General features: G+C 37.1%; 1 pseudogene; it reads left to right on the forward strand.

Annotated features, from left to right (window-relative positions):
- The first annotated feature begins 360 nt into the window (after positions 1–360).
- LOC132225067 (translin-associated protein X-like) lies at positions 361–8,394 on the forward strand (annotated as a pseudogene).
- Positions 8,395–9,126: the final 732 nt, after the last annotated feature.

A 9,126-nucleotide genomic window follows, 5' to 3' on the forward strand; every position in this document is an offset into this window, starting at 1 on the left:
GCCTTGGCCAGAGGAGTTGACCCTCATCACCCTCTGATCACCAATCACCGGATCAGCCCCTTGACCAGGCCTGAGGCCTCCGGCAGAGGTGTCAGGCTTGGGCAGGGGACCCCCAGCTCCCCGTGGTTGCAGGCTCCGCCCCTGCCCAGGCCTAACGCCTCTGGCTGAGGCGTCCGGCTCAGGCAGCGGGGACCCGCAGCTGCAGCAGCCCCGCGATCGCGGGCTCTGCTTTAGGCCCAGGCAAGGGACCCCTAGCTCCCGGGACTGCCAGATTCGACCGTGTCCAGCTCCCATCACTGGCTCCACCCCTACTTCCTGCTATCACTGGCCAGGGCGGCAAAGGCGCCTGATTCTCTGATCATGGCTGGGGTGCAGGGCAAAGGCGGCCCCAGGGCCGCCTTTGCCCTGCCCCCCAGCTCTTAGCTCCCCCCTGGGTTTCTGATCACTGTCAGTGTCAGGGGGCTTCTTCCTGCTTTCCCTTTCGCCTCCCTCCATTGTGCCTATATATGCAAATTAACCGCCATCTTGTTGGCAGTTAACTGCCAATCTTAGTTGGCAGTTAACTGCCAATCATAGTTGGCAGTTAATTTGCATATAGCCCTGATTAGCCAATGAAAAGGGTATCGTCATATGCCAATTACCATTTTTCTCTTTTATTAGTATAGATTCTCAATGTCCATCCATGTTGTTGCAAATGGCAGTATTTCATCCTCATCCTTTCTTATGGCTGAATAGTATTCTATTGTGTTTAGGTACAACATCTTCTTTATCCAGTCCTCTATTACAGAACACTGGTTGTTTCCATGTCTTTCCCACTGTGAATAATGCTGCAATGAACATAGGGGGTGCATATGCCGGCATATATCTTTGCAAATACACGATTTCTAGTTTTTCGGGTATATTCCCAGGAGAGGGATTGCTGGGTCATATGGTAGCTCTGTTCTTTATTTTTTGAGGACTAGCCAGACTACTTTCCATAGTGGTTGAATCAGTCTACATTCCACCAGCAGTGAATGAAGGTTTCCTTTTTCCACATCCTCTCCAACAGTAGTTATTGCTTGTCTTGTTGATAATAGCCACTCTAACAGGTGTGAGGTGGTGTCTCATTGTAGTTTTGATTTGCATTTCCCTAATTGCTAGTGAGTTGAACATATTTTATGTATTTATTGGCTGTTCATATGTATTCTTGGGAGAGTTGTATTTCAGGTCCTCTGCCTACATTTTGATTTGTTTGGTGTGGAGTTTTGTGAGTTCTTTATATATTTTGGAAATTAAACCTTTGTCAGAGCTGCTGTTTGCAAATATCTCCCATCTGGTTGGCTATCTCTGTTGTCAGTTTCTTTTGCTGAGCAGAAGCATTTTAGTTTGATATAGTCCCATTCATTTTTTTTTTTTGCCTTTATTACCTTTGCCTTTGGGGTCAAGTTCATAAAATGTTCTCTACAACCAAGGTCCTTAAGTTTGGTATCTATATTTTCGTCTATATAACTTATTATTTTGGGTCTTATATTTAGGCCTTCGATCCATTTTTAATTAATTTTTGTCACATGGAGACAAACTGCAATCCAGTTTTATTCTGTTGCATGTGGCTTTCCAGTTTTCCTAGCACCATTTATTGAAGAGGTTATATTTACTCCATTGTGTGTTTCTGGTTCCTTTGTCAAAAATTATCTGTCCATATACATATGATTCTCTATTCTGGGCTCTCTATTCTGTTCCACTGATCTGTGTGCTGATTTCTCTGCCAATATCATACTGTAGTTCTGTAGTATAATTTGCAGTCAGGTCGCATGATACTTCGAGCTTCATACATTTTATCAGGATTGCTTTGGCTATTTGGGGTCTTTTGTGGTTCCATACAAATGTGCTGATTTCTCATTCTATTTCTTTAAAAAAATGACATTGGGATTTTGATGGGGATTGCATTAAATCTGTATGTTGCTTTAGGTAATATGGCTATTTTAACTGTGTTGATTCTTCCAATCCATGAATATGGTATACTAATATTTTTCCATTTTGTTATGTCTTTTACAATCTCTTTTGTAATGCTTTGAAATTTTTTTAGTATATAGATCTTTCACATTCTTTAAGTTTATTCTTTTGATTGCAACTGCAAAAGAAATTGTCCATCAGAACATTGGGTTAGCTCTTTGTCAAGTGATAGCGCTTAAATCAGCAACTATAATTTCCACTTTAAAATAATAGGTTTTGTAATTAGTGGAAATCTCTCCAAAGTGTGGGCTTTTGATTTAGGGTTTTGGAGTGAGTACTAACTTTTGCTGAATCTTCAAGGAGAGCTGAATTAGGGTCAGAGTATCACATTCTACCTCAAACAAGAAGCCTTATCAAGCAACATCTCTATTTTACTAATAATAACAATTAATAGGACTATTTGAGGACTTACTACTATGTGCAAGGAATTATTTCAGAGCTTCACATGCATTCTTTTCTGTATTTCTCAAAGCAACTCTGTAAGAGGGAGTTACTACTTTTTTAGACACTTTAAATATGAGAAACAGGTTTATTTAGGCTATATGACATTCCTAAAGGCACACATCTACTAACTCAGAATTTGGTAGTAATGGCTTTGACAATGCAAAAATTCTGACCTTTTTGACACTTTTATTTTTGAAATAATGTAGGGAGGAAAACTTTCCCTTTGCCCTTCTGAGCTTTTGGCATTAATAAGGCAAATTAAAGGCAAAAGAAGAAAGATGTATGTATGGGGTAGGGAAGTTACAGGGAGAGTACCAGAAAAAGCATTGTAAACAAGGGCAAGATTTGTTACTTAAATTTAGTTAGTGCCTTTACCAATTTTTCTTCTCACAGTTTAGTCATCCTTTTCTTTCTTAGTGAGAGAAAGAGAGAGAGAGAGACCCTTACAACAAAGATTTCTGTCAAAAATATAAATTTCCCTTTTAAAGGGTAACTTTTACTCTGTCTTCAGAACTTTTCCTGTCTACTGTTTCTCAAAATAATCAGCTTAAAATAATCCTGATGCCAACCACATATTTTAAAGGTGGCACATTCTACCTTTCAATAACAATTAATATTTTGATGTTCTGATTATATAACTCTATATTTATGCTATTACTCAATATACCAACCTTGAGAGTTGTTCTTGTACTTTCAATGTAATAATATCATATTTTTAAGCCTGGCACTGTGAGACTAAACTGTGAATCATGATTAATTTAGAAAGGATGATGCATCTTGACCTGTCTGGGAAACTAGATGGCATTCCCTGACACAATCCCAGTCTTTACATTGATTAGGCATCTTTTTAGGGGAACTTCTACAAACAGTGATCATTAGTGTTTATGATCATTACATGGGTACCCTATAATACCCTTACTCAGAAGATAAATATTGTTATATTTACTAGTATTGTATTATCCTTTGCAAAAAGTACAATGCATATTCTAAAATTAGTGCTATAATAATAATTGAAGCAAAACAGGTTTTCTGATTAACCTTCAGTAGAAGACTCATTGATGAGGACAACCTTATTTGATTTAAAAGAGTTTTTCTTGAAATACCTCTTGAACATAGTATATAGGGATATTTGTGCCACACAACTGGGAATCCTAAAAGCCTCTGTTCTTTACTGATTGTCCTAAAACTTTCTGTTGTTAGTCATCGTCTATGCAAGTCAGTGCAGGTGGCATCTCCAAGCTCATATCTGATATTCCAACAGAGCTCAGAAAGAGATTTTTGCCCAAACTTGCATTTTACTTTTCTCACAGCTACTCAAGACAATAGAGTATTTCTGATAAATTCTCAATCACACACATTCATTGCTTTGAAGTTGAAACTTTAATTTTGATGTAAATTTCAGACAAGTTGCATTAGCACATTTATTTTCTCCCTATTAAGTTTTGCCCTTCACTTGTTCATTCTGCCCAGACAAGCAGAAGAGACTCACTATTTACAAAAGATAATAACCTGGCAGGGCCAACTCACTTGCTATACTGGGTCCCTGAGGTGTCAGTGATACATTGTGCTAATCTTCTTCGGGTTCATTGCCCTTTATCTGAGGCTTTTGGAGAGGCAATGCTTATCTCACTGAAATGTCTCCAAAGCACTTTTGCAGTGTTTTTAAGAACATAGAATTTGGTATCAGAGAGATGTGTGTTCTAATTTCTTCTACATCATAATTGTACCTTGCAGAAGTCTTTTACCTCTTAAATCTTAGTTTCCTTACCTGTCAGATAGAAATAATGATAGGTTCCATGGCATGTGATATTAAGTGATTATCATAGCACTTGGCAAGAAGTTCATAGTCAAAATTGTTAGATAATAATACTGTAACATTTTTCCCTTCCAATGCAACTTAGGATAAAGCATACACTAATAAGTAACACTTGCTCAAGTAGTGTCAGTAATTTTCAGTAAAAGAGCAATGAGACCAAGAGAGAGGCAATTTGAAAAAGACCCTAGAAATTCTGAAATGTCTCCCCCAAAGGAAATGTGCTATCACAGAAGAAAAAGTTAGTGCTCCAATAGTCAAATTTCAGACACTGTGGCACTAAGACTGTTTAAACATTTTGGGGCAACTGAAGAATTGCAAGGTACCCCAGAGATTACAGATATGTTATTGCTTCTCAAAACTTGTATGCATGCATATTAGCATAACCAATGGACACAGACACTGGGCCAGTGGGGGCTTGTCCGGGGGAAGGAATGGCTGAGGGGGGGGTGTCAATTGGGGAAAAAGGAGACATATGTAAAACTTTAGACAATAAAAATAAATAAATAAAATTTAAAAAATGTGGTCTATGAGTCACTTTCATCAGACTTGTCTAGGGAGCTTGTAAAAAATTCAAATTCGTAAGATGCTTGTCATTCCAAACCTACTGCTGTTAACAGAATTTCTGCAGGTTAAGACCCAGGTTTATATAGTCTCAAAAAGTATTTCAGGTAGATTCTTTTGCACTAAGGTCTAAGAACCACTGAAGAGTTCAGCTGTGTACTATACGTATAAGAAAGACCAGTATAGAACCTTGTGGTGGGAGAAGCAAGTGATTGTCTCCAATTCTAATTAGTATAGCAATAATAGTGTCATATTTTGCAGAGCTCTAAACTATAATAAAGACTGGGTGAAGAGGTGAGATCCCAGGGGAAGTCACAGTAGAATATTCTGTTCACTTGTATCTGAGGGAGTTCCAACCTCATAGGGATAATTCTTTCTCAGTTGAAAGATCAATCAGACCCTTCATCCCAGTGGACTGTACCTGGCTTGTATTCCTCCAAAAAATACTCAGAGAATGTTCAGTCAACTCTACTTTCTGCCTACCATCTCTCCTGTTGTTTGGTTTATTTAGCTACTTAGTGCCTCTTCCTGAAAGTATTTTGACCTTCCCTTGTTGAGCCATGACTTAGACCAAGTACAGTATGGGGCAAAAGTAGGTATACAGTTGTTTTGTATGGAAAATAGTACAATAATCCTACATAATAAAAGGCTAATGTGCAAATTGTCCCCTCCACCAGGAGTTCAACCAGGAGTTCGACCAGGGGGTGGGGCTAGCCAGCCAGCCATCCACAGCCCCTTCCCCTGTCCAGCCCTGCCCCCAATCGGCACACCCGTCCTGATTGGAGGCAGGGCTGGTTCACCACTTCCCATGTCTCCTACCCCTGGCCAGACCCCACCCATGCACGAATTCATGCACTGTGCCTCTAGTTAATAAATACTAATAGAATAATAAACTCTATTTCACATACTCGCAATAAACCTACTTTTGCCTCATTCTGTACAGACCCAGCACTATCTTGTAGGATCTCCTGAGGCTTTACTTCTCTTTCTTCCTCTTTTTTCATCATTGTCACAATAGACAACAATCCTGGCTGCTGCCTCTCTTGAATTCTTTGCAAGGGATGAGATTTTATTTTTTCTACATGTTTGCAATCATAAAACAATCAAGTAGAGTCCTACAACTTTCCCATAGCATATACCTGATTTCTCTCAAGTTTCTTATTTATCTCAGAAAGGTTAGAAATAACAACCCCCTGGAGTTACTGCTTTCAATTCTTCACACCGGCTTTTGAAGGGTGTCTTCTTAGGAAGGTGTTTAGGTAAAGAAAATTATCCTAATCATTGACATAGCATTACTAGATAGTATTCCTTACTTTTTTATTCATGTGTGCAACCTGCTTAGGGCAATAATTCAAAAACGGTAAGTTACCACTACCCATGATTGCTGCTATGCCTATAACTACTTCAATTATAATACCACCACCATGGCTATAACTGTTTAACATTGTGCCAAGTGCTGTTCTTTACTTATAGTACAGCATTTAATCCTAACAACAACGATGTGAGTTATGTTTTATAATTATTACCATTATTTTAAATGAGAAAACAAATATAGAGGAGCTGTCAAAATTCATACATCTGATAAGTAATTAATCTGGGTTTCAAATCCAAGCAGTGTACCTAGATTTCTACTTTTAATGAATGCAGTCTTTTAGGGAGGAGGAAATCATTTTTCACCTCTACTTAGTCCTGGCCCATGCATATAGTCTTTCAGAAAATATTCATAGTGCCTGATAGCTTTTTAAAATTTATTTTTATTTTTTAATTTTTTCAATCCTTAATTTCTTTATTGATTAAGGTATTACATATGTGACCTCATTCCCCCCATAACCCCCCCCACACACACACACACACTCATGCCCTCACCCCCCTGTTGTCTGTGTCCATGGTTGGGCTTATATGCATGCATACAAGTCCTTTGGTTGATCTCTCCCCCTTTCCCCCACCATTCCCTACTTTCCCTCTGAGCTTCTGTCAAGTGGTGAGCAGTTTTATATTATTGATTTTATTGTTGGCCCATAAAATTTTTAGAATACTTTTCCTTGATAAGAAATATGGCACAAGAGTTTTTCAGTAACATTTTTATATTTGAAAACTGAGGCTTGGAGAGCCATGACCAAAGTCAGACTATAAGCCAAACCTTTAGTATTCTATTGTGAAACTAGAGGTTAGTGTAGAATGGATGAGACAGCAAGGTCTTACTGTAGGAATGATAAGTTTCCAGTCATAGAATTATTTTCTATTTAGTAATCCAGCAGACACAAATGCATCACAATACATATTTATGTTGCAATAGCAATTAACTTCCTGTCATCTATCTTGAATTATTAATTCTATTTATCATGTCAAGATAGTTATTCAATGTTTGAAGATGCAACTTATAAGACATTGATCTGTGTCTTAACAACACCTCACTTTGTATTAAGTACTGTTTTGCATAGCCAAATGTTGACTTATGTTGTATCCAAGCCAACTAACTAATCAGGATAAAAATTATTGGAAAGGAAAAACAAGAAAAGTTTCGGAACCCAGCTGAAAATTGAAATCCATCTCTATTTTCAAAATAAAATGAAAATAATGGAACCAGTCAGGTGTAGGTGTCTTGTGAAAACTGTATTTTGTAGTCTAGCCTCAGCAGATTTTCCCACTGCCACCTTACACACTCTTCTCTCAGTATCTGCTCATCTCATTGTAGGCTGTGACAACATGAATAACCAAGAAGGATCAAGAAGATTCAGAAAAGGGAGCATGATGATTTCTCACATAACCAGAGAAGAGAAGGGAAGGGTGTTAATTCATCTTCACCTATGATGTTGGCCTTCAAATCATTCCAGCAGGAACTTAATTGCAAGACATGACAAATATGAGAGATTTGTAAAACTTAGTTTGGATATAACTGTAGAAAGTAAAAGGGAATTTTTTTTTCTGCTCCATAGGATTACAAGTGCCCCTGATATGGAAGAAATAGTGGCTGAATCAGAAATTAAGTAGGATGTTGTCAGACAAAATATATTACAGGTGGCCCAGGAGCTCTCAACAGAAGAGAGCCATTATCAGTTCCATAGAGCCATTACTACAGGACTACAGGAATACATGGAGGCTGTCTATTTGCAACACTTTATCAAAACACAATCACTTATCAGTATGGATGAAATTAATTAAAATTGTATATACAATAGAAGACAATGGGAAAGAAAGCAAAACACACTCTTCTGAGGTTCAGGATAAACAGTTTGGTACTTGGAGACTGAAAATCACAGCTGTTGATTACCTTCTAGGAGTGGATGATTTAACTGGAAAGTCGATGCAGATGTGTATTAATAGTGTGAGGAATGTGGACATTGACACCTCCTTTGAAGTGAGTCAATTTTTAGGTCATATTTATGATAGGTTTTCATATATTGGCAATATTGGACCTTATGAGGTTTCTAAGAGGCTATATACCTTGAAACAAAGTTTGGCCAAAGTGGAGAATGCTGGTTATGCCTTGAAAGTCAGAGGTTCAGAAATTCCAAAACACGCTGGCATATGTGTTTTCAGTTAGAACAGAAATGATTGATTGAGAAGAGTGTGTTTCTTAGAATAACATTACTCAATTATTATTCTCCTAAGAGAGAGTGTTTGTAAGACTATCATTTAGTATTTTATTTGACTTTATTGTGGCTTTTACATAGAAAATTTTCAGTTTTACTTGTTTTAAATTATATACAAGCTGTACATAAAATTATTGAAACAAGTCATTTTCTACAAATTACTCATGAAATTTGCATACAAATGTTTGTATATACGCCTATTTGAAATTTTGCTGGCTAAATTTCATCACTTATCTTTGTAATGTGAACATGCTTCAGGGTACACTTTCTTTCATACCTGTCTTAATTGAGTTAGGGTGATTTTTTGAGTGGTAATAATAATTAGTGGAAGCCATTTATAATTTAAGTTGATGATTTTTATATATATAGAAAATACTTCTTAGTCATACATTTGGACTTGGATTTTTTGTTTTAAGTTTATTGTTAATATTGTTCCAAATTTCCAAAGTAACCTTACTCAATAGAACAGAATAAAAAAATTACTAAGTTATCAATATACTTTAATTTTATGTGGCATTATGGTAAAAATTCACAGTATATTCTGACTAATTTAGGCCATTTTGAATTCAGATGAAACAGCTTTCCAGAAAAAATGAACAGATACCCAATTTTTAGTTTCCACATTTAACTTTTGTCCTTCATTACTGAAAGTCTGATAGAGAATTGGAGTTAATATTGTACTCTTTTCACTGGTATTGAATTTGAATTACATACCTGGAC

The sequence above is a fragment of the Myotis daubentonii genome, chromosome X (assembly GCF_963259705.1).
Source record: "Myotis daubentonii chromosome X, mMyoDau2.1, whole genome shotgun sequence".
In the NCBI taxonomy this organism is placed as follows: domain Eukaryota; kingdom Metazoa; phylum Chordata; class Mammalia; order Chiroptera; family Vespertilionidae; genus Myotis; species Myotis daubentonii.